The sequence below is a fragment of the Bos indicus genome, chromosome 23 (assembly GCF_029378745.1).
Source record: "Bos indicus isolate NIAB-ARS_2022 breed Sahiwal x Tharparkar chromosome 23, NIAB-ARS_B.indTharparkar_mat_pri_1.0, whole genome shotgun sequence".
Lineage (NCBI taxonomy): Eukaryota > Metazoa > Chordata > Mammalia > Artiodactyla > Bovidae > Bos > Bos indicus.
This window is the reverse complement of record NC_091782.1, coordinates 34,892,474-34,919,466: the sequence shown is the minus strand read 5'-3', so window position 1 is coordinate 34,919,466 and position 26,993 is coordinate 34,892,474. Positions and strand designations below refer to the sequence as shown.

Below are 26,993 nucleotides of genomic sequence, written 5' to 3'. Positions count from 1 at the left end.
GGGCAGAGTTGCTAGAGCAAGTCAAAACACTTTCAAAAAACAGGTGAGTCAAGACTGGGGAAGCCATGCCAGAGAAGTTTTCAAGGGATGAATGAACTCTTCCACAAACATGAAAACATATTCAACTAAAAAAAAAAAAAGCCCCACTGTGGAGATATCTCACAGGCAAGGGGGACAGAGTTGGGTGAATAGAGTTTGTTGCATTGGGGCTGATTTCTCAGAAATCTTTCATTTGCTATGCTAACCTCTGATATGTCATAGTACATAGCACAAGCAGACAACTCTACACAACAAGCACAGACGCTGCAGGATCTAGGTCATGTATTCATTTTTAATCCAGTCTGTTCTGCTAGACCGGGAGATTCCCAGAGGGCAAAGGTCAATAAGACCTTGGCGTCTTCATTTCAAGCCTAGTAGGAACCAGTGTTCCGCAGACATTTTCTAAATGAATGAGTAAAGGATTCCCTGAAGTTCTCTGATCTCACTGAGATCAGAGATTTTAGAAGGTTCCTATCAACGTGTGGGAGGACCCCGGGAGAGCAGCAGGTGGGCACTGGGTCATGTAGTGTTAGGATGGCTGGGAACAAAGCTCTGCCCATGAACGAACTTTAGCCCACTTCCCAATACAGGGTGGAAACACACGAGACCTGATCTGGTTTTGAACATTCGGAAGAACCTGTGTTGCAGACCCTGTGCCCTGGTGACAGAGGGACTGATTTTTCTCATGTAAATTAATTAGCTAATCCATGCATTTTACAGTTAAACAGATGTCTTACACAATGTTACCTGTCCACCACTAGAGGAGACATTGTCAGATTTTATTGACAAAGGTAAGACTTCCATAAAAGGATCCCCTTCGTGGTGTTTAATAAGGAATTCCAGAGCAAGTGTTTATAATAAATATTCCTCCACCACTTTGCCTCAGGCTTCTGCCCCTGAAGGTCTTTTTCTTGGTTCCTCTCTTCTTTTTAAACCATAAAATAAAACTATATAAAAGACTCTTAGTAGAAATATTAAAAACTGGTATAAGGGTAATTTCGTGGGAATGTTATGAAATTTTGGTGAGAAAAAGTTCAGACCTTCCTTCCTTCCTTCTTGTATTTTCTGGATAAGATTTTCGCTGGCCCCTACCTAACACACAGACTACTTTGCTTCAGTAGTAATATTTAGTTCCCTATTCTTTGCACTCACTGGGATAGATGGCACATGTGAACGGAACTTGTGGTAAAAATAACCTTGCCACAAAGGACTCCACCCCTGCTTACCTTCCGCTGGATCTAGTGGTAAATATGTAGTGAGTGGTAAATGGCAAGTTTCCTGTATTCTACAGTGTGCATTGCCACACCACTGTCTCCAGTGGAATGAGCTAGAATGAAAAATGTATGCCTCTTTTGAAATGTGATGAGGCAACATTGAATTCAGAAATAGGATGACTACATTTTCTGTGCTATATTGCACTCTTTTGCACAATATGAAAGAACATAACATGAGAAACCAACAAAGAAGGAAATAGAACAACTGAGGTTGTTGGCTGGGCAGGCTGCAAGGGAAAGAGCAGAAAATTAAATGCCCCACCTAGCTAACATCCTCTCGTGGGTGTTATTTCTGTCTCCAAGGCTCTGAAATGTGCCTCTTGTCCATTATTCTCTCCCATCATCCATCCATTCGTCTGTCCATCTATCCATCCATCCATCCACCCAAGATTCATTGGGCACCCTGCCATTCTAGCTGCTGGGAACACAGACTATCAGTGACATGCTGGTAAAGGTTAAAGAACTAGCTTCGGGGCGGGGTGAGGGGGAACTGATTGGCAGTATTTGTTGATTTTCATAGTGGAAATACCCCTACTGTGACTGATTTCAGGTTACCAACATGGATGGCATCACTGAACACAAAGCTGGGAAGTGACACACAGTAGCACACCATGATATTGTGTTTTAATCCTACAGGTATAATAGATGCAGAAACCTCAAGTGTACAGGTATTCATTAGTTATATGGGGGTAACTAGGAAGTGATAAGTTTTGGGTAATTGTTAAGTTTGTTGTCAATATATTCAATTGTACATTTATGTAACTTAACTTTATATAACAGCTGTTTGTAAGGATCAGCTCACAACATTTCTGAAAATTTAACAATTGACTTTTGCTAACAGGCCTGAGTTGGCTTTAGCATGACACTGGACAGAGAAATGTAATGTTGGCTGTCCGCTTTGTGAGAGCCTTTTTTGGTCTGGGAAAGAAGATGTACACATATGTAAATAATTAGTAACCCTATACTTGATGTGGTGTCACAGCAGGGGAAATGCTGGGTATTAGAATTAGTGGGGAAGCACAGTAAGACACCCCCCACCACCTGGAATAAAATTACCTTGAGGAGAGCGTGATGACCTGAATTCAACACAAGCACCAGAATACACAGAGTGGGGTTGGTTTGAACTCAGCATGTGGCTCTTTCTTTTTCAATAATATTTTCTATCTCTACTCAGTATCTTCAGACCTAAACACCCTGGCACAATTGTTATCCTTGGCAGGGTGTTGACTGGGCAATGGAAAACAAGCCGAGACACCCCAGCAGGGTGGGTGAGTACTGGGGCGATCAAGGACCCCTTACCCGGTGATCAGGTAAGAGGTGTCATCTGTTGAACTGTGCAGGCCCTGTCTTCAGCAGCGACACCGCATGGCAACAAAATGAACAGCATGAATTGGATTGATGACGTCTTCCAATTCCCACAATTCCTGGCATTGATAGCAAAATTTATGCCCTTTGGAAGGAGAAAGTCCCTGAGATTTTTAGACAGTTTGGTAGCTGGCCAGAACTTAAGAGGTTTCCTCCTAATGTGGCGTATGTGGACTTAATAGCCAGAAAAAAAAAAAAAAAAAAAAACACAACTAGGCTCTGTGACTGTCTATATTCTGATTTAGAGAGCAGGTTATAAGTGACAATCTACCACGTGTGTGTACGTGCACTTAGAGAAAAAGATGGTGGCCAAAATGTTAACAAGTGATTCCCTCTGGATGACAAGTTCTGCAGAGGGTTTACTTTTGTTTGCACAATTTAATAATTTCATGTTGTTGTTTTTTTCAAAAATTAATCGGTAGCTCAGTGGGTAAAGAATCTGCTTGAAGTGCAGGAGACCTGGGTTTGATCCCTGGGTCAGGAAGATCCCATGGAGAAGGAAATGGCAACCCACTCCAGTATTCTTGCCTGGAAAATCCTATGGATAGAGGAGCCTGGTGGGCTACAGTCCATGGGGTCGTAAGAGTCAGACACAACTTAACAACTAAAGAGAGAGAGAGAAAGACAAGAGAAGTTAAAGATGGAAATTTAAAATACAACCATAATCCCAACAGCTGGAAATAACCACAGTTGGTATTTTGGTGCATGACCTTCTAGACCTTCTCCTATGCATGATATTTTCCTTTGTCACCTCTCACCAGCCTTAGGCTAGACTGTCTCTATTTCCTGACCTGCACTTCTGAGCACTAAGGGCCACAACAGTTCATACTATTATTGTAAACTTTTTAATACAGTAAGCCTTTCATCTCAGCTCACACATTGTTTAAAGATATATCTCTACTCAAGAGGGAGGAGATAAACTTATACACATATCTGATTCATGTGGTACAGCAGAAACTAACACAACATTGTAAAGCAATTATATGCCAATTTAAAAGATGACAAAATAATAAAAAGATACATCTCTAATCAGCCCCTTTTCATTCCCCACAGCTATTTCAAAGTTTAAGTCATTCTTTGTATCTTATTTCTTATTTCAGAGAAAATACAGACCATCTGTACATTAAATAAGTATTTTTCACACAATGTAAATTATTCTGTAAATACTATTTTATAAATCTTTTTCCTCTTACAATAGATGATGAATATTTCTTGCACGACTGCAAATAGTCTCCTACAATGAGATTTTATAATAATTTTTGAAACTTAAAAAATATTTTTATTATTTTAAAAGCAGTACATGCTCATTGTAGAAAAAATAGAAAGTACAGCTAAAAGGAAGAAAAATGAAATACCTATAACCCCATCTCAGATGTAACCATTGGACATAATTTTATATATGTCTATTTTATTAAAATACGTTCAGTCACTACAAAGATATGTTGTATAGCACAGGAAATATAGCCAATATTTTATAACTTTAAATGGAGTATAATCTATAAAAATATTGAATCACTATGTTGTACACCTGAAATTAATATAGTATTGTAAGTCAACTATACTTCAATTAAATATATATATATATATGTAAAACTACAAGAAAAAATAGGTTCTGTTAGGTATCACTCTATGTCATTTTTGATATGTGAATCTTATCTCATTGAATTCTCATAACACATTGTATAGTTGCTATTATGATGACAGTCTCCATTTGCTAGATGAGGTGACCCAGGTTCTAAGAACTAAGTATACTATCCAAATTTACATCACAGTAACCAACAGAATTAGGATTTGGATGGAGGCAGTCTGCCTCTGGAGGCTGAGTTCCTAACAACTCATCTACAGAGCTCTAAGCTTATAGAGAACATCTCCCCATGTTAAATATTTAATGAGAAATATTACTTTAATATTAGCATGGAAGCATATACACTACCATATGTAAAACAGATAGCCAATGGGAATTTGATGTGTGACACAGGGAGCTCAAACCTGGTGCTCTGTGACAACCTAGAGAGGTGTGGGGACAGGAGGGAGGTTCCAGAGGAAGAGGACATATATATACCTATGGCTGATTCATTTTGATGTGTGGCAGAAACCAACACAATATTGGGAAGCAACTATCCTTCAATTAAAAATAAATAAATTTTGAAAAAAGAAGTATTACTTTCTATGTCACGCTTATAGAGATCTATTATACCCGACAATCAGACAAATACTAAGTTTTGTTTACACATAGTTGTTTTAAGATTTTCATTTTCCATTCATAGTTATGTGCAAAATTACTTATATGCTGTGGATAAATTCTCAATTCAGCTTCTTCCAAATGGTAACCAGCCCTCCAAGTTTTATTCATTGAGTAACCTTTCTCCAGTGATTTAACTGCTACCTTTGTTCTTGCTTCTATCTTCTCTTGCTTTCCCTGAAACTTGTTTTATTTAGTATTTGCTATCTCTCCTGGATCTTGAAAATCTAAACTAGCTTTGAGTTTTCTGTATATTTACTTGGTGACTTGATTGCTATACTTGTTCATTCAACGATACTTATATGGAATACAACAGTAAATAAGATTTTAAACATCTCTAGAGGCTTAAAGTCTAGATTTATTATGTGCCAGGCAATGTTCTTAATGATTTAGAAATATCTCATCTAACCCTTATAACAAGGCAATAAGGTAGGTACTTTTTTTTTTAGTCTCCAGTTTTCATATGAAAACATGAAGAAGTTAAGTAGCTTGCCTAAAGTCTCTTAGCTGGTAAATAGGGGGTTGGGGTAAGTCAATAGTCAATTTCCATTTAATGCAATAAATGTTATTTATTATGGGGAAGTACAGGGTTCTGTGAGAGCTCTTAGCAAGGGCCGTGAGAGTCAGGAAAGACTTTCAGAGAAAGAGACATCCAAATGATTCCTAAAGAATGAAGAGTAGACTGAACAGAGACTCCTGATGGGAACTGCGAGTGGGGAGAGGGAGGTGGGGGTAGAAATTGTTAAGCTGGAGAGAGCCACAGTATAAAGTCCTAGAAAAGAGAGCAATAGAGAATGTTATGTAATAGAAACTGAAAGAAATGATGTGTGGTTGGGACAGAGGGTGGGGTAGGGTAGGAGGGACGTGAAAGGTCCTGGGGTTGGAAGGGTCAACAGAAATACATCATCTTGTGAGTCCCTTTACAGAAATCTAACTGCAGTTAAATATCAGAGGAGACAGAGAAGGGTTTTAAGCAGGAGAAAGGTTAGCTGCTAGGTAGAGGATGGATGTCAAGGAGGGCAAGAGTGTGGGCAGAGTCAACTGTTTAAGGGTTCTCAATGGCACCCCACTCCAGTCCTCTTGCCTGGAAAATACCCTGGGCAGAGGAGCCTGGTAGGCTGCAGTCCATGGGGTCGCTAAGAGTCAGACACGACTGAGCAACTTCACTTTCACTTTTCACTTTTCACTTTCACGCAATGGAGAAGGAAATGGCAACCCACTCCAGTGTTCTTGCCTGGAGAATCCCAGGGACGGGGGAGCCTGGTGGGCTGCCATCTATGGGGTCGCAGAGTCGGACACGACTGAAGCGACTTAGCAGCAGCAGCAACAATCTAGGTGAGAAATGATGTCGCTTGTAGAGCAGTAGAAATGAGATGAAGAGAAACAAACAGGTGGATTCAGATGTTTCCTCTAAAGGAGTTTGACTCCTTGAACTTGTTTCACTGTTTAGAGAAACAGTGAAAAGAAGGGGATTCAGTGATTACAGTCTGGCCCTTGACTTAACCTAGTAATTCTCCCATATTACCATCTACGGCTTTGGTTCAAATGCAGATAATAAACAGACTAGACTTCCCTGGTGGCTCAGTGGTAAAGAATCTGCCTGCCAATACAAGAGACACAGGTTCGATCCCTGGATTGAGAAGAACTCCTGGTGAAGGAAATGGCAACCCACTCCAGTATTCTTGCCTGGGAAATTTCATGGTCAGAGGAGCCTGGAGGGCTACAGTACATGGGGTTGCAAAAGAGTCAGACATGACTTAGCAACTAAACAACAAGTAACAATAAGACTTAATATGCAGAGGAGAAAAGATAACTTGTCTAGAGTTACACAACCTGACATCCTCCTTCACCACTCACTAAACCCTTATTGAGGGAGATCTGCAAAGTTTATAGATGTGGGAAATGTTAAGTACATTATCTCTAGTGGTGGGATTAGGCAAATTAAAAAAATTTTGCAGCTTTATTGAGATATGTTTTGTATACCATAAAATGTACCCATTTAGAGTATTTGGTTGAATGGTTTTGGGTATATTCAGAGTTGTGCAACCATTACCACAACCTAATTTTAGAACACATTCAATATCTCAAAAAGAAACCCTGTACCAGTAAGTAGTCACTCCCTATTCAAGTTTTTGCACTTCACCCAGCCTCAGGCAACCATTTAGCTACTTTCTGTAGAAATGGTGGGATTTTTCTATTCTGGACATCTCACATAAATGCCATCATATAATATGCAGTCTTTTGTGGTTTGCTTCTTTCACTTAGTGTAATGTCTTCAAGGTCCATTCTTGTTAAAACATGTAACAGTACTTCATTCCCTTTAATGGTTGAATGACATTCCATTGTATGAATGCACCACGTTTAATTTATACATTTATTAGTTAGTAGGCATTTGAGTTTATTCTACTTTTTGAGAAGATTGCAGCCGTGAACACTGACTGTATACCTTTTTGTGTGGAACTGTGTTTTCCAAAGCCACACCGTTTTATATTCCCACCTGCAATGTGTGACAGTTTCAGCATCTTTGCATCTTCTTTAATACTTGCTATTGTCTGTCTTCACATCCCAGTGGGTGTAAAGTGGTATCTCACTGTAGATTTGGTTTGCATTTCCCTAACAACTAATGATGTTGGGCAGTTTGTCATTGGCTATTTGTAGATATTCTTTAGGTAAATGTCTAGACAAATTCTTGGCCTATTTTAAAAACTGGGTTATTTATCTTTGTAAGCATTCTTTACATATTCTAGACACAAGCCCCTTATGGGATGTGTGATTTGCAAGTATTTTCTCCTATTCTGTGGGTTATATTTTATTGATGGTGTCCTTTGATACAGAAAATTTTATATTTTGATGTAATTAAAATTTTTCATTTGTTTGTTTACCTGTGCTTTATAAGAAACCATTGCCTAATCCTTTAGTCATTAAAGGATTTAAATCCTTTAATGTCATTAAAATTTGTTCCTACGATTTCTGCTGGGAAATCTGTAGCTTTAGCTTTTACATTTAGGCTAAGGTCCAAATTGAGTTAGTTTTTGCATATTGTGTAAGGAAAAAGTCCAACTTCTTTCTTTTGCATGTGGTTATTCAGCACCATTTGTTGAAAAATTCCCCCATCTGAACTGTCTTGGCATGCATAGTTTTATTCTTTATACTTTCCTTCCCCAAATTACCGAAAGACAGTAAGAAAGAACATCAAATCCACAATTCTCCTCCTTTTAATAGAAAAAGCAGTAGCTCATTAGAAACAGCATATGATCCAAACATTTCAGTTGAGTTGAATTTAGCTGGGGATCCTTTCTGACATAAGATCAAGTCATTCCTTTATCTTTTCCTCCCTGTGAAAACAGCCAGTCTCCTCTCAAGTCCTGCTGTTTTAGAGTTTATGAGAACAGAACTAAGTAATACTGAATTTCAGTGTAAAAGTAAAGTGAAGCTCCTTAAAAATAGCTAATAATTCCCTTAAGGATGTTATGTGTCAGATACGTGGGAGAAGTTACTCTTGTGTTGGTGTAGGAAATAAATGTAGTTTAGCTCCAGGAGTTATTTGATTATAATGCCAATTTTAAAATCTTGTCCAGGTTTCTGGAGAAGCACATACTGTTTGGTATTACACATGTGCCAAATGAAACTTTAAATGCTGAACTCCCTCCTCAGAGGACATTGCTGGTATCAGTCAACTGTATCAGTCTTTGGTGAGAGTATCTTGGTAACAGGTAACACTGTTAATGGTTTCACCCAGTGAGATCTTTTGGGAAAAAACTTAAGGAAATACTCTAGGAGTAGAAAAACTACATACAAAGATATGTTATTTACTATAGGCAAAAGTGGAAAAATATCTCAATGCCCACAAAGCAGGTGAGGGATAAATAAACTAGGTTCTACAGTGAAATAGAACCCTAAATAATAACTGTGGTCTGGTAGTCACATGAATGCACATACTAAATAATGTTGAAGTGAGCAAAACAGAATTTGCACATACACCTTAATTGAAAATGGTCTAAGGATGGATGGATGCTGACAAAGCTTAAAACTAATATAATATTAAAATCCATTTGATCTTTTTGCACAGAAAAAAAAGGCTACTTGAATGTAAAGTGGAAATAAAATTCTTTCTGAAAGCCAAAATAAGCAACTTTTATAAGCATAAGATAAGTAAAACAAAATAAATCTCTTTTTCTTAGTTATTTCCCAGTTTGTCGAATCCTTATTTTGATAGCTAGGAAGCAAGAATACAACTTTGGAAAGAAGAAAGTAAAGATTTCTCAGAATTTGGCTATTGAGAATTCTCATTCCCAAGAAATGCAATCCATGCCTTAATGGAGCATTATTTCTTTGATGTTGATGAATTACATTACGAATGTGTCTGCAGAGAGTTTGGGGTGAGAAAAAGTTTCAGTTGGGGATACAGGGAGGTATGCTAATTTACTGGGGCTGCTGTAGCAAAATACTAACACCACAGAAATGGATTCTCTGCTGGTTCTGGAGGCTAGAAGTCTGAAGTCAAGGTGTTGGCAGGACTCTGAGGGGAGCCTGTTCCATGCTTCCTCCCAGCTCCTGGGGACTCCCGTCAGTCCTTGGCGCTCCCTGGCTTGCAGACACATCATTTCAATCTTTGCCTCTGTCGTTACATGGCACTCTCTCCCTGTGTCTCTGTATCTTCTAAAAGTGTATGGATTACAGGCCCACCCAGTATAACCAATATAACCAATCCAGTATAACCTCATTTTAACTAATCATACTTATAATAACCCCATTTCCAAATATGGTTACCACCTGAGGTACTGTGTTAGGACTTCAATCTTTTGGGGAAGACAAAGTGAGTGATAGTTGTTCAGTCATGCCCAACTCTTTGCAACCCCATGGACTGTAGCCTGCCAGGCTCCTCTGTCCATGGAATTCTCCAGGCAAGATTACTGGAGTGGGTTGCCATTTCCTTCTCCAGGGGATCTTCCTGACCCAGGGATCCTGCATTGCAGGAGTCTTTACCATCTGAGCCACCAGGGAAGCCTACTACTATTAAGAGACATTTCTAAGTTTGAAGACAGGTCAACTTAAAAAGTATCAGCAGATACATGCTTGACTTTATCTTATAATCTATAGACAATACAGTCGAATATGTAATGAATCCATACACCTCTTCCAAAGGAATACCCAAGACAGAAGGGAGGACAAAATTCAACCCTTAACAGGTGGCCATGGAAATATTATTCTGATTCATTCCAGAATGTTCTCAGAACAAAATCTAGGCCCGTGACAGGTCCTAGGAGTATCCACTCAGGAAAAGTAGTTGGTAATGGGGGATTAACTCAACATTCAGAAAACTAAGATCATGGCATCCAGTCCCATCACTTCATGGCAAATAGATGTGAAACAATGGAAACAGTGACAGACTTTATTTCTGGGGCCTCCAAAATCACTGCAGATGGTGACTGCAGCCATGAAATTAAAAGACGCTTGCTCCTTGGAAGAAAAGCTATGACCAACTTAGACAGCTTATTAAAAAGCAGAGACATTACTTTACCAACAAAGGTCCGTCTAGTCAAAGCTATGGTTTTTCCAGTGGTCACGTATGGATGTGAGAATTGGACTATAAAGAAAGCAAAGCACCAAAGAATTGATGCTTTTGAACTGTGGTACTGGAGAAGACTCTTGAGAGTCCCTTGGACTGCAAGGAGATCTAACCAGTCCATCCTAAAGGAAATCAGTACTGAATATTCATTTGAAGGGCTGATGCTGAAGCTGAAACTCCAATACTTTGGCCACCTGATGCAAAGAACTGACTCATTTGAAAAGACCCTGATGCTGGGAAAGATTGAAGGTGGGAGGAGAAGGGGATGACAGAGGATGAGACGGTTGGATGGCCTCACTGATGCAATGGACATGAGTTTGAGTAAGCTCCAGGAGTTGGTGATGGACACGGAAGCCTGGCGTGCTGCAGTCCATGGGGTTGCAAACAGTCGGACACGACTGAGCAACTGAACTGAACTGAATGGGGGATTGGTCCTATGAGAGTAGGATCGATTGCTCTAATAGACTGCTGACTATTCTTCCTGAGAGGGTGGCCTCACTTCTGGCTGACCAAGGAAATAATGGTTAAGCCTGATGCGTGAAGACAGATGGAGGCTATCGCAGGGGAGCTTCTCTTTCCTGGATTCTGTATTTCCATGTAGAGGGACATACAGTAGAGAAATGCCCCTGTCCTCATCCCGCCCTCATTCAGCCTTCTCAGTGGAGGAGGAGTGACTGAGTTCATCGGTGAATTTGGAAGATGGCTCTGAGCATGCTCCAACCATCCTCTTTGTCTCCTCTTTAGAGCCAGCTGCCTCTATGTCCTCTGTTCTTCCACACACTAAACTGTCCTAGGGCAGTGTCCCATGGGGGGGGCTAGCAGTTGTCCAGTGCTGCTTATGACCGGGCGGGTAAGTCTGCCCAGTTCTGGGGAGGAGGGAGGATGGAGATTAACCCATCACTTGGCCAAGAGATCTAAGCCACACTGTCCAACCTGGTCTTTGTCTACATTGGAAATGTGTCTGCATTTCCTGTAGTACAGGTGTTATTTTGATTTTCTTCTGCCTATTTTCTCTAAGTTTCATATGGTTCTAAATTCAGAGGGGGAAAAAAAAGATGCCTCTCTAGGTTTCTTGCACCTCCAGAAAAGGATGCACTTAGCTCATCTGCAGATGCTCCCTCTGCACCAAGATACCAGATGTGACAGACATAAGGGAAGAATATGGAGGATGCCTGTTATTAACCTCCATCTCCCAAGCCCTTCCTCGTTTCACAGTCATGAGTGAGGGGCAGGATGTGCTAAAGCCCCGAAAGGGGCAGTGGTGAGAATAAGAGGATGCTTTGTCCATTTCTAGCTGCTTTTGTGCCCATTTATCAATCAGCAAACATTTAAGGAGAGTCTGCTCTGGGCAAGGCGCCATCCTAGTCCCCACTGGGAACACAAAGAACCGTAAGGCAAACAAAGTCCATCCTCAACAGATTTACAGTCTTGTTGGAGAAACAAGGCACATAAAAAAGACAAGTTACAAAACAAGACAGGATGTGGTCAGTGCCAGTGAGTTTTACAGGCAGTGAAAGAGCCATGAAAATTCAGAGGAAGAACACTACGGAACACTTTGAACTGATAAGAAACTAGGGAGACTTGTAGGAGAAGGGAGTATTCCAGGCCAGGCAAACTGTGTGTGAAAAGTTAGAATGTTCAAGATATTTTAGCAAGCAATTGGAGCAAGGTTTAAGGAGTCCCTGCTCTGTGAAGCCAGGGGATGAGGTGGATACAGGATAATGTGGTTGTCAAGAGAGTGGGCTCTGAAGTCAAATGTGTAGACTGGAACTCCAGCTTGGACTCATCGGGCAGCTCTAGGGCAAGTCATTAAGGTCTATAAGCTTCAGTTTCCCCATCTGTGTGCTAGGTGCTGAGGTTACAACACTAAGTAACAAAAGTCCTATTTAATATTTTGTGCTTACTGTATGGCAGGGGTGCTATTTTAAGAACTTTATGTATTAATTTATTTAATCTACACAGTAACCCAGGAAAGTGGGTGCTTTTATTAGCCTTGTTTTATAAATAAAGAGGGCTTCCTTGGTGGCTCATATGATAAAGAATCTGCCTGCAATGCAGGAGACCAGGTTCAATCCCTGGAGAAGGGAAAGGCTACCCACTCCAGATTTCTTGCCTGGAGAATTCCATGGACAGAGGAGTCTGGCAGGTTACAGTCCATAAGGTTGCAAAGAGTTGGACACAATTGAGCAACTAACACTACCACTATAAATGAAGAAAGTGTGGTCCAGAGAGGTGAATCTCCTTGCTCTAGGTCTTACAGCCCACAAGGAGCAGAGGCGGGATGCCCACCTGAGCAGTCTGGTGCCAGAACCCATGCTCTTAACTCATTGTGTGAACTGGCCTTTGAGGTGGAAGGTTCTCAAAGGGTGTGGCAGGGCAATATGCAATGGCATACATAGTGCGGTAATGACCTTGAGCACCAGATAAGGAAAATAAGAATATCGTGCAACTGGAATTCTTTTCCATCTACTGTTTTGCTGGTTAAATAAGTTGCTTTGGACTTATAATTATAGGTTCCATGTGGCCACTGAAGGCCTTGCAGGAGAGACAAATAAAAAAACTATTTTAGGATTGTTCTTTTTGTGACATAAATTGTGGTTTGGCAAAAAGAGAGTTTGGAGGTAGCGGGCACTAATTATAAGGGATGATAAGGCCTGTATCTAGGGCAGGGGCTGTGGGAATAAAAACTAAGGGAATAAAAACCTATTTGAAAGATGCTAAAAGGAAGAATATTAGCATCATTTAACAATACTTAATATACTAGTCTGTCATAATATTTATGACAGATACAGAGTTGTGGTTTTTAAAGGACTCTGCAATCTCTAATTAATTAATCTAGTCAACATGCCAAGAGACATCGTTAATTGTTAAAGGAGGCAGTTGATCTCAAGAAAGCATAGTTTTCTTTCATAGTCCATCTTTTTATTTGGTTTTCATGGTATTATACATTGCCTGAGAGAGGTGAGAGAAAAGAGACTTCATGTTTGCTTACTGTGCTAAGTTTTGAGACTACTTAAAGAATAGCATTTGAGAAAGGGTAACCTAGAGCTAAAACAGGAGATTGTCCATGGGTGGATGTAAAAACGTGGCAATTCTGGCCACATTAGTTCTATGAAAACCTCACAATTTAGAGAATGAAGTACATCCGTTAATCTTCAAGAGCAATATTAGAAAAGTCAATAGCTGCATTTGCTTAATGTTTTAGGATTCAGTGGTCTGGAAATGGAAGAATGGTTCATAATACCTCTGTTCTGTTTGAGGCCAGGTGGGAGAGAATTTGAGCTCCAAATTCCACTGGGGCAGGAATATCTAGTCCTCCAACATTTAACTCCTTCCTTGGTTGGCTCTGGAGACCTCAGTAGAGGAGGCCGGAAGGTTTTGTGGGTTCGGACATGAACATCTTTGGGGGAACCATCATTCTGCCTACCTTGGAAGGAGAAATCTTTAGGTCATTCAGTCCAGTTAAGACGGGGAATGCTTTTACAGATTATCTGCAGATCAGTGATTTTTCAAGACTGCTTTATTGTAAAATAAAACATAAAGAAAAATATGCAAAACAAATATATAGCTAATGAATTAGTATAAGGCAGATACCACTGTAACTTCTACCGAGGTCTAGAAGTTAAACTTTGATGGCCACTGCCCAAACCCCTTCCTCCATATGCCCCTTCCCTACTCTAATCAGTAACCTTCAAAATCACTCATCACAATTCTGGATAAATTAATTTTCCTTTGTCTTGCAAGAGTTTCAAACTCTAGAAATTTGTAGGATCTCTGATTGTCACAACTGAATAAACTGAGTACTTGGAAACTTTTACACGATCAACTGCAGCATGAAGAAAATGATTGCCTCATGTAGAGAAACAGAATGGGATTAGGTGAAAGGCACAATAAGCAGTATATAATCTTTCTTTTTCTCCCTTGGCTCTGGTACAATTTCTTCTCTCTAGCTATGGAGAAGAAATAGAGCCTGTGAAGTCATGCTTCCCATCTCAAGTTCTCTGTGCTTTAAAGAGATCTTGATGCTCAAGATCTTAGCCTGGGACCCCTGAGGCATCAATCAGCACATAAAAGTCAGATGGACAGATTGCCATCAAGCTTTCTGCACAACCCACGCTAAGGCATCTTACAAAGCTCCTTATATAATGGCAGCAATAATAATATAATTAAAGTATACATATGATTGACTGAATGATTCTTTCTGGGAATAAAGCACTCAGCGGGGCAATTTCTTGGGGGAGTGGGAATGTTTTTCACACTTGAGCTACAGAAGTAAGTCACCACTGGGGAAATCACAAACCAGATATTTAATTGTCATTATACAAAATCTGCATGGAGTTTTATTGTCTTATCACCCTTATTAATATGGCATTAAGTTTACCAAATTACCTAACTCTAGCCCCAAATGTTTTGTTTAATACTGTGTTTTTGATTCCTGTATCAGACAGCTGGGATGCCATGTGCTGGGGCCCTGTCGAGATGGGAAATTATACATTTGATGATTATGAAATTGGGCTTGATTGATTTAATCACCGTAATCACTGGCATTGTGCAAATATGCAACCGGGAGGTTTTCATTCTGACAATTATGTACGATGAAGTCATGTTACACGGGAGGCTCATCCCTGTGTTTATTTCTGTCTAAATGGGAAGGAGGATGGAGAACTAGGCATGATCCAGGGTACAGCACTGTTGGGTGAGTCCACAGCCCACAGCCCACAGCCCAGGAAAGATAAGTTCAAGTAACCAGCTTGATGAAGTCACTGCGCTGTACCTGGCTCCCTCTGGATTTGGGATGCAAAGATTTTGTATCTAATTCAGTATGTGATTATGCCATTACCTCTCAAGGAGGATTAAAGGGCAGAGTATCTGGCACATGGTGGGAGCTCCCTGAGGTCTGCCTCTTTTCCCATGATGAGTCCTTTGGGGGAGTCCAGGGGTGGAGCTACTCCAGACCATCACCCTCCTCTGTAACCACCTGTTACCCTGAACACCCTGGGGAGAAGCCGGCTGGAGGGGCGTGAGTGCTTTCCTCCCTCCTGGCACTAGAGATGGTTCAAGTTATTGACCAAAGGAGTCATTGGGAAGTGGTACAGAATCAGGCAGGGGAGCTAGTCAGTCTTTGAGAAAGGCTTTGAGGAAAGCTAGCAAAGCCTACGCCAGTCTCATCATTATCAATCTCAGAACTCTGGCTGGGAAAGAAGCGTGCTGCAGCTCGGGAAATTGGCTCATTTTCACTGCGTTCTGGGGAGTGATTTGGGAGGAGGCTGTGTATGGGAGGGTGGAAGTGGGCACTGCGAAGAGAGAAGGATGCAGGGGGAATCCTGGGACTAAGATATTGCCCAAAGGTAGTGTAACAGACAAAGACACCTGGTCTACTGCCACCACGCACGGAATCACAGTGGAAGGGAGGAGGACTCTGAAGACCACCTGCTCTAACCCCTTCATCTTGCTGCTGAGGGACTGAGACCTGGCAAGAGTGACGAGGATCACACAGCTGACAGGAAGGCAAGTGGTCTTTACAACACAGGTCTCCCAACATGTCTTGTACACGTTTCCCAGGTGACTTGCTACACTTACAAATTCGTTTACAACATCTAATTGGCCCCTCACTGCAACAAAAGATCCTGCATGCTGCACCAAAGACCTGAGGCAGCCAAATGAATGAATAACTAAATATTAAAAATACATATAATTGGCCCTTCTTTTAACTGGCATAAACCTTCCATTAGGGCGAAACTTTGCTGCATGAATTAAAGAATATACTAGTTATTTTCCTGTGAGCTAATATGAGATGTAATTTAATCCTCAAGGGAGCTCTGTAGGTAGGTATTTTCATTATTTTCTTTTATGGATGAAGATAATTGAAGATTCAGAGAAGGTACATGATTCAGAGATTAAATGTCAGGCCCTTGAATTGGAACCCAGGTCCTCAGAGTTCCCCAAGCCCCACGTCTCATCTGCAAGACCCCAGCCCTGTGACACGCAGTGAACTTTCGTACTTCACAGCTTGACCCCAGCCCTGTGACACGCAGTGAACTTTCATACTTCACAGCTTGACCCCGCGCATCCAAGGTTGACTTCAATTGCTATTCCTATATCAAGGATTTGTATTCAGTTATCAAGCAGTAGCTTAAGGATTCTGAGCTACCACTGGCGCCAAGACGGAAGGCGAGCCCTCTCTCGCTTGGGGGGAGCATCTCTGGGGTATTTTCAGTGTCTGCTCCTGATAAGGTCACTCCTTGCTGAGCAGAAGCACTTTTTATACCCAACCTCCAGCCAGACGACCTGTGGATTAGAACCTTAGTCTGTAACAAATCCTTGTGCTTGCGGCTATATCAGTGGTTCTCAGCTGGGGCGATGGTGCTCCCCCAGTGTCTGGAGACATTTTTCATGGTCAAAAATAGCAGGTGGGGAATGGAAGGTTGCTACCGGCCTTTAATGAGAAGAGGGTAAGGATGCTGCCAAAACAAGCAGGACTGAGGTGAGGCATGTGAAGCACCTAGGATGCACGATTTAAGGAGGCACTTACTCTCAGAGTCATGCAAATGATGGACCAGTACTTGCAGGTCCCTGAAAGCAAGTGCCTCCTTAAACTGTGTGCCCCAGATGTCCCATTTCCTGCACCCCAGTCCCTGGCCTGCCATAAACAGTAGGCTGTCTTGATGCACAAGACAGCCTCCAGCAACACAGAGCTAGCCAGCTAACCTGCCGTAGAGCCCAGGATAAGAAACCCGAACTACATCAAGGTATCAATTGCCTGAACAATACTGAATAGGGTTACACCTTTCAGAGACAGTGCCTTTGACTCCTGCCTGCTTCTACAGGTGGCCAGTTCCATCAGCTCATTGCTTTTCTTTCTCTTCAACCAGTTTCCCATCACTCAGTTCAGTTCAGTCGCTCAGTCATGTCCGACTGTTTGCAACCCCACAAATCGCAGCACACCAGGCCTCCCTGTCCATCACCAACTCCCAGAGTTCACCCAAACCCATGTCCATCGAGTCAGTGATGCCATCCAACCATCTCATCCTCTGTCGGCCCCTCCTCCTCCTGCCCTCAATCTTTCCCAGCATCAGGGTCTTTTCCAATGAGTCAACTCTTTGCACGAGGTGGCCAAAGTATTGGTGTTTCAGCTTCAACATCAGTCATTCCAGTGAACACCCAGGACTGACCTCCTTTAGGATGGACTGGTTGGATCTCCTTGCAGTCCAACCATAGCCTTGACTAAATGGACCTTTGTTGGCAAAGTAATGTCTCTGCTTTTCAATATTCTATCTAGGTTGGTCATAACTTTCCTTCCAAGGAGTAAGCGTCTTTCACTTTCATGGCTGCAATCACCATCTGCAGTGATTTTGGAGCCCAAAAAAATAAAGTCTGACACTATTTCCACTGTTTCCCCATCTATTTCCCATGAAGTGATGGGACTGGATGCCATCATCTTAGTTTTCTGAACGTTGAGCTTTAAGCTAACTTTTTCACTCTCCACTTTCACTTTCATCAAGAGGCTCTTTAGTTCTTCTTCACTTTCTGCCATAAGGGTGGTGTCATCTGCATATCTGAGGTTATTGATATTTCTCCCGGCAATCTTGATTCCAGCTTGTGCTTCCTCCAGCCCAGCGTTTCTCATGATGTACTCTGCATATAAGTTAAAGAAGCAGGGTGACAATATACAGCCTTGACGTATTCCTTTTCCTATTTGGAACCAGTCTGTTGTTCCATGTCCAGTTCTAACTGTTGCTTCCTGACCTGCATATGGGTTTCTCAAGAGACAGGTCAGGTGCTCTGGTATTCCCATCTCTTTCAGAATTTTCCACAGTTTATTGTGATCCACACAGTCAAAGGCTTTGGCATAGTCAATAAAGCAGAAATAGATGTTTTTCTGGAACTCTCTTGCTTTTTCCATGATCCAGCGAATGTTGGCAATTTGATCTCTGGTTCCTCTGCCTTTCTAAAACCAGCTTGAACATCTGGAAGTTCATGGTTCACGTATTGCTGAAGCCTGGCTTGGAGAATTTTAAGCATCACTTTACTAGCGTGTGAAATGAGTACAATTGTGCAGTAGTTTGAGCATTCTTTGGCATTGCCTTTCTTTGGGATTGGAATGAAAACCGACCTTTTCCAGTCCTGTGGCCACTGCTGAGTTTTCCAAATTTGCTGGCATATTGAGTGCAGCACTGTCACAGCGTCATCTTTCAGGATTTGAAATAGCTCAACTGGTATTCCATCACCTCTACTAGCTTTGTTTATAGTGATGCTTCCAAAGGCCCACTTGACTTCACATTCCAGGATGTCTGGCTTTAGGTGAATGATCACACCATCATGATTATCTCGGTCATGAAGCTCTTTTTTGTACAGTTCTTCTGTGTATTCTTGCCACCTCTTCTTAATATCTTCCCATCATTAGACAAGTTGTATACAGAGTTTTTGAGAGAACCTAGGTGTTCCAGGGCAACAGCTCTCAAATTTTAGCTTGCATCAGAATCATCTAGAGCTTGTTAAACCGCAGACCTCTGGGCCCCACCCCAGTGTCTCTGATTCAGTAAGTCTGGGGTAGGGCCACCTGGAAATGTCATTTTTGCACATGCTCCCAGGTGATACTGTTACTTCTGGTCCATTGACCACAGTTTGAGGACCATTATTCTAGGGCCTGGTTATGCAGAGTGGTCCAGGGACCTGGGAGTATCTGATCACCTGGGAGAAATTCAGATGCTCCAGCCCTCCCCTGTTGAGCTGCTATGGGTAAAAATCTGAATTTGCAAGTTAACAGATCGTGCACATTAAACTCTGAGGTGCTGGCCTCAGAAGCAGTGGTTCTCCCTTCTGGTTGTGCATTAGAACAACCAGAGGAAGCTCTTTGACTTACTGAGTGAAGAATCTTTATTCACTATTCTTTATGGGAGGGGCAGTTTTGAATCACTGGGTGTGGGGGTGGTGGGGGATGGGGGGATGGGGGAGGTGAGACCCAGTGTACACTTGAATTGTCAGGGCGCCCACTAAGCCACCAGGCTGCAGTCTAAGGTGGACGGATAGGTCCAGGACCAGTGCAAGGATGGGTTTCGCTGACAAGGTTCCCTGTAACCTGCCCTGCCCTACTCTCCAACTTCACCTCCTTTCACTCTCTCTCCTACTTGCTCTGGAGAAGGCAATGGCACCCCACTCCAGTACTCTTGCCTGGAAAATCCTATGGGTGGAGGAGCCTGGTAGGCTGCAGTCCACGGGGTCGCAAAGAGTTGGACATTACTGAGTGACTTCACTTTAACCTACTTGCTCAGCCAAGCATCCGGCCACTGCCCCTCCCCTATTTCTGTTCTTCCACCCTTCTGAGCTCACTCATCTCAGGACATTCCTACTTCAGGCTTCCCTTCCTGGACAGACTTCCCCAGAGTCCCCTCCCACCGATCCCAGACAGCTCCTGGCTCCACTCTTTCTCTCCCACTGCCCTATCTGATCTTCTTCAAGGACTTGTTACTCTTACTAGGTGAAATTATCTATTGATTACATGTTTATCATCTGCCTCCTCCACCAGAGCAAGACAGAACTGCTTCACAGAGTAGGTGCTCAGTAAGTATTTGTGGGATAAACAAAATGAATTAGTTTGGGCATAGTTTTAAGGCTCAGAGTTCAAATGCCTTTTATAAGAGAGATAATCTTTGAAGTTCCTGGGTAGGAAGTTTGGGAAAAGAAGAGAGCTGAGGCAGGCAAGGCATGGAAGCTTCAGGGGAAAGAGAGGGCATAACCAAAAGGCCCTGTTGTTGGTGAGAGCAGAAGGAACCATGAAAAACAGAAACACCTAATCTGGATGTTTACTTTGTGAGGGATGTGTTGGAAATCCCTTACTCCTTCTCTCCGACAAAGTCTTCAGTAGAGTCTACATCATCCAATAACAACTTTGGAGGGGAGAGCATTATTACGTTGTTGTTGTTTAGCTGTTAAGGACTATTTGGGGGAAACTGAAAGTGTTTCTGAATTCTGCATATGGATTGTCACAGCACTAAGAATGGAGGGACAGGTTTCAGGAAGCGAGAACAAAGACTGAGGAGAGCTAGTAACTGGGCCACTTCTCAAATACAAAGCCCTGCCCTTTCTCCCATGACAGGTAAATGTGACCCCCTTGAGGAGGAGCCCGAGAATGTGTTTAACTTAAAGTTAGAACAGTAATCTGTGGGGAACCACACATTTCTCAGGGTATAGCTTCCAGGCCCACATGAACACCATCCCTGGGTATGAAGAGCGAGCAGAGAGAGACTGGTGAGCCGGTGTGGCTATGTTTTTAAAGAATGGTGGGGTGGAGAGAAGGGTAGAAATTCTGAAGGTGGGAAATATTGGGCTGATTGTCAGGAGAGACAAAACGTAGATTTTAACTGAGTCTCTGGTGTTATTATATGGTGGTAAAGAGCCCACACTCTGCAGTCAGATGACCTGTGTTTGAATTCTGGCGTCATTATCAATGAGCTGTGTGATCTTGGGCAAATAGCATAAATTCTTGAAGTACCAGTTTCCCCATCAGGAAATGGAGATAATAATAGTACCCACCTCATGCTAGTGTGAAAACCAGATGAGAAATTCCAGTGTCTGGAACGTGCTCCAGTCTACCTATGACTGTATTATTGTTGTTTTGCAGTTGTTACTGTCGCCATTGCTGTGGTTGTGGTTGCTGAAGAAAATACTAAAATGAATTACTAAAGGAATGATTCGGACTTAGAAGAAGAAGCAAAGACCACCAGCAAGGGTAGCATTCACCATACTTAATCACAGTTTCAGCACAGACTCTTTCCATTCAGAGTAGACACTGGCCCGAAGCAATGACATGGGTTCACTAACAAGAAGCCAGCCTGACATCATTGCTTGATTTGCCAGGACGACTTAGATCAGTGGGATCAGGGTGACCTGTTGCATCTGGATTCAGCAAGTCACTGACAAACACTTTCAGCATATCCCCATGGACAAGATGGGGACGTCTACTGGATGTGGGGATGATGGAGCCGGTTATGACTGACTGGCTGATGCCTACCTGGCAGGATCCCTGGCAGCCTACTGTGACTCTCTCCTATCCCTTTCAAAATTTTAATCAATGGTTTAGCATGGGTATTTTGCAACTCTATTTTTGGCAGCATTATTTTTCATCTTATGTATCATTAAGAGAAAGTCCTGGATACAATACAGATGAAAGGAGAGTTGCTCTGATGAAAGGGTCAGATGACAATGGGGAGGATGCCCTTCATCTCCTGAAGGAGCTGTGGAAGCTTTAGAGCTCTGTGGTTTGAAAACTGAGCTAGAAGGAGCTATACAAGCCACACTTGACAGATTTGTAGGTAAGAACACTGAAAAGTTCTCACTGCCTGAGAGTGCTGGGTTCCCAAGGCATAGGAGACAATATGATGAATTGCCCAAGAGCTTGGCCTTTAAATACAGCAAAAATGGATGTGACTCTGAACAAGTTACCCAAGCCAAGTCACAAATTCTTCAACTATAAAATGAGAGTAATTGTGTCTACCTCATAGGGTTATTTGTGAGATTCAAGTGGAAAAATGGCCATAAGAGCTTTTGATGTATTATTCTTTTTAATATTATTATTATCATTAATTATCTTTACTTGATGAAACCAAATTCAGCAAAATGACATTTAACAGGGTAAAAATAAAATCTTTTTATTTTATTTTATTTTTAAACTTTACAATATTGTGTTAGTTTTGCCAAATATCAAAATGAATCCGCCACAGATATACATGTATTTGAATCCTACAAAGATATGCAGAAACACAGAGATGGAGTTCATTAGAGGTTCATGTAGGAAAAAAACACACAGGTATTTTTGTTGCCAATGAAACTCAACATAAAAGTCAACCAAAAGTCAGCCTGCTCAATATGACAGGAACAACAGGAAAAGAGCACATAAACTATAGAATTTAGAACATTTTCATCTTCCTTGCCCCTAGTCAGTTCACCCCTCCCATGCTGAGAGTCACACTCTTTCAGGGAAATAAAAGAATTGGACTTTTCAGAGAAGGTTGGTAAAGTCTCTATAAACAAATCACAATGTTTGAGGATAGTTGGAGGATTTAGGATATTTACCTTGAAGAAGAGAAACCTCAGAGGAGGGTTAACAGGGGAGAGGCTCTCAGGTATCTGAGTAGGGCTCAGGGATTTAATAATGACTCAAAGGGAGAACTAGATGGTGGAAGCTTCAGAGAGGTAGATTTCAGCTCCATATAATGAAACACTTACCAGGAACAAAGATGTTTGTCCAGCAAAACAATGAACTGCCTGGGAGGTACCAAATTCCCTGTCATGTGCTATGTGAGTGACTTGGCAGGGTATATTACAGAAGGAACTCATGGGTGGTTAGACTGGATACTTTTTTAAAGCCCTTTCACATTGAAAACTGTTTTACTAATGAATTTTTAAATGCCGAGTAACAACTTTATCTTAAGGGTGGAGACAAGAATAGGATCTCTTTACTGGAAACGTCTATTAATATGAAGCCTGGACCAGTACTCAGGCTGGAAGTGGGCTTGCCCAACTGTTGAGGTAAACAGGCATTTTTCAGCTCTTCTTAAAGTACAAATTTGAGAATAAGTAATAGAGAAGGAGCAAGAAAAGAAGGAAGGAAGGGAAGGAAGAGGGAGGGAAGAAAGGGAGATATTTGTCAAAATACATTCATTTGATCTGAATAGACATCTCCTCAAATAAGATATTTAAATAGCAATTAGCACATGGAAAGATGGTCAACATCATTATTCATCAGGAAATGAAAACCCAAACTACAGTAAGATACCACTTCACACCCACTAGGATGGCTATGTCAAAAAGATAAACAATATCAAGTGTTGAGTAGGATGCGGAGAAACTGGAATCCATACATTGCTGGTGGGAATGTAAAATGGTGCTGCAGCTTTAGAAAACCATTTGCCAGTTCCTCAAATGTTATGGTAAGAGCCAGCAATTCTATTTCTAGGTATATACTCAAGAGAAACAAAAACACATGTTCATGCAAAAGCTTGTACATGAATGTTCCTAGTAGCATTATTAATAATAGCCAAAAAATGAAAACAACTTAAATGTCCACCAACTGATGAATGGATAAACATAATGTGGTTATGAAAGCTGAGCACCGAAGAATTGATGCTTTTGAACTGTGGTGTTGGAGAAGACTCTTGAGAGTCCTTTGGACTGCAAGGAGATCCAACAAGTCCATTCTAAAGGAGATCAGTCCTGGGTGTTCTTTGGAAGGAATGATGCTAAAGCTGAAACTCCAATACTTTGGCCACCTCATGTGAAGAGTTGACTCATTGGAAAAGACTCTGATGCTGGGAGGGATTGGGGGCAGGAGGAGAAGGGGACGACAGAGGATGAGATGGCTGGATGGCATCACCAACTCGATGGAAGTGACTTTGAGTGAACTCCGGGAGTTGGTGATGGACAGGGAGGCCTGGTGTGCTGCGATTCATGGGGTTGCCAAGAGTTGGACACGACTGAGCGACTGAAGTGAAGTAAGTGAAGGGACTGGGGAAAAAGAAAAAATAGATAGTGACTGCTAACAGTATGGGGTTCCTTTTGGGGATGATAAAATACTCTAAAATTGATTGTAGTGATGGCTGTACAACTGAACATACTAAAAACATTAAATTGTACACTTTAATTAGGTGAATTGTATGGCATGTGAATTATATCTCAATAAAGCTGTTATATAGATATACATATTATATATGTAATGTGAGTGTACATGTATATATATATACCCATTTTTAAATTCTACAGAACTATTAACTGTAATAGTCCAACTAAACCTTAAGCACTTAAACATATTTACACCAACTATAACAACGAATGGGAAATGTCCATTAATAAAAAAACTCTTCTAAATAAAATAAATACATATAAAGAAAAAGATGAATTATCCTCTAATTAAAAACTAGAAAAGGAAAATATGAATAGCACAGTAAAAAAAAACTGGGTAAGGACAGTGTTTAAGAGAAGTATAAATGAACAGTAAACTCAGAAATGCATCAAACTCATTAACAGCTAAAGAAATGCCAATGGAAGCATTTATTGGTCTAGTATTTTTGGAGAGCAAATTGGAAACATGCTAAAAGAATCTCAAAAATACTAATCCCATTGATCATTTTACATTTAGAATATAATAAGGAAATAATCGAAGAATATATACAAACATACTATTATGGCATCATTTACAATGGAAAAAATTGTGAAACACCACATGTATGACAGTAAGAAAATAGTTACATACCTTATGGCACTTCCATATGTTGAAATACCATGCAACCATTTAAATTTTGTTTTTGAAGAAGAATATATTATATTAGAAAATGCTTACAATTGTAAGAAAAACACCCACTGCAAATAGAGTGGGATACCAATTTTGTGGGGGAAAATAGCCACACATACAGAAAAAATATACCAAGCATGGAATCGATTAACAATGTTTTCTATTTTTTGCTAGAAACTTCTCTGATCATTCTAAAAGGTCTACAGTGAACATGTATTCCTTTTTTGTATTTCTTTTCTTTTGGTGACATCACATGTGGGATCTTAGTTCTCCCACCAGAGATCAGACCCACACCTTCTGCACTGAAAGCTCAGTCTGGACCACAAGAGAAGTCCCTTTGTATTTTTTTAAATCATAATAAAGATAAGCATTTAATTTAAAAAATTTGGAACGTCAGGCAAACCATTTTAATTCTCACTTCAGAGCAAGGTCTGTCTCGAACATTAGAGGCAATTGATAGCAAATTTTTATCTCCAAAAGTTAAGCACTATAGATTCACATTTTATTGTTCAAATATAAGAAGAATCAGGGAAATCATATGTAATAAATATTTTCTAGTTTTGATTAAAATCTCAATGATGGAAAGAAACAGTGAGTGGTGGGAGGGTAACTACTGTTCCCGCTGAAAGGCTGCCCTAATTTTTTGGTGGTTTCTAGAAACATCTTCCTTTTTGAAAGCCTAATTATTCAGCATGTACATGTATTGAGAACTAAAGTCATCAGTGTCTCAAAAAAAGTTAGAAGTGTTTATTCAACTGCATACATACCTTCTGTCCCCATCCCTGTTTATAATCTAAAGCTGCATAATCAACAGTGGATTCTGGGTACCAGCTTGAATGTCAGTCAAAACTCCACTGACATATGGTCAGTCAGGGCTGCTTGTTTATTTTGAAATAAACTCATGAAGGAAAAGCAGCATTCACCCTATGAAGCTATGAGAGTTAAAGCTTCCCTACAACAGCCAGAGAGAGGTTTTGATGTATCATTAGGATAAATAAGAAAATCCTTTAAGGTGAAAAATGCTTTAAAACAACTGATTTCTCAAATATGAATCTAGTATGAATGAGTCTTTTCCCTTCTACATTCTATTTGTAGACTCTCCAGATGAATACCTAGATATATAAATAACACATATATAAACACACCAGGCCAACATATTGTGGTTCCAGAACTATTTTTGTTAAGCTGAAGGTCACCACCTGTATGTATGGTTTTAGGCACATCTCTTAACTTTTCTGAGCCTGAATTTCCATGTTTTCAATATGAGGATGCTTTTAAATTTTAAAATTATGTAATTCAGTGAAGCCACCACTTTTATTCATACACATACACACAAATACATGCACACCTCACATGAATATATAAATACATAACATTTTAAGTAATCAGAGTCAGTCTCATTTATAACAAAGATCTCCTTAGAAGACAAAAGCCAATTGGCTCAACCAATGACCACGAAAAATTGTCCCCTTCCCTCCCCAGCTTCCAAGCATCTTCTCATACCACATAACACAGTGTCTGAAAGTTTACCTTCAGAGATTTATTATATAGGAGTAAGTCTGATTCATTTGTTGTCAGTAATGTTGCATGGTGAATGAAGGCTAGGAGCATGTGCTCTGGGTTCAAATCCTAAATTCTACTTCTTTGTGTGACCTTGGGCAGGCTATTTAAACACTCATTCTTCAGTGTTCTCATTCATAAAATAGGGTGAATATCAGTACCTTTCTCAGGGGGTTATCATAAGAATTATGTCATAAGAAGTATGACATATGTAAATTCCCTATATATGGTCATTATTTCTTCTGGTGGGAGAATTTCAGAGCCACATGAGCATCTCAGGGCAAGATGTGAAAAGCCCCCAGGATGGAAATGGAGGTGGAACAAAGCTGCCATTATATCACATGCCGGAAACATTTGCTTGAGACTTAAGTGTACTCTTTTGAGATTGACATATTTTGGGATGAAGGTTTAATATGGTTTACTTTATTTCATGAACAGAAGATGCAGGAGACTCAGTTTTGATTCCTGGGTCAGGAATATCCTCTGGAGAAGGACATGGCAACCTACTCCAGTATTCTTGCCAGGAACATTCCAAGGATAGAGGAGTCTGGTGGGCTACAGTCCATGGAGGGGGTCACAGAGTTGGACAGCCATACACCTTTGACATGTCACCAAGAGTGAGCAAAATCAGGACACCTGGCCATCTTAAATGTGATC

The 26,993-nt window shown here is 40.9% G+C and overlaps 1 protein-coding gene across 3 annotated transcripts in view; it reads right to left on the bottom strand.

The window, feature by feature from the left end:
* Nucleotides 1-26,993, bottom strand: part of RIPOR2 (RHO family interacting cell polarization regulator 2) — a 211,704-nt gene that overhangs the window by 125,743 nt on the left and 58,968 nt on the right. The gene's annotated exons all lie outside the window — the stretch shown is intronic.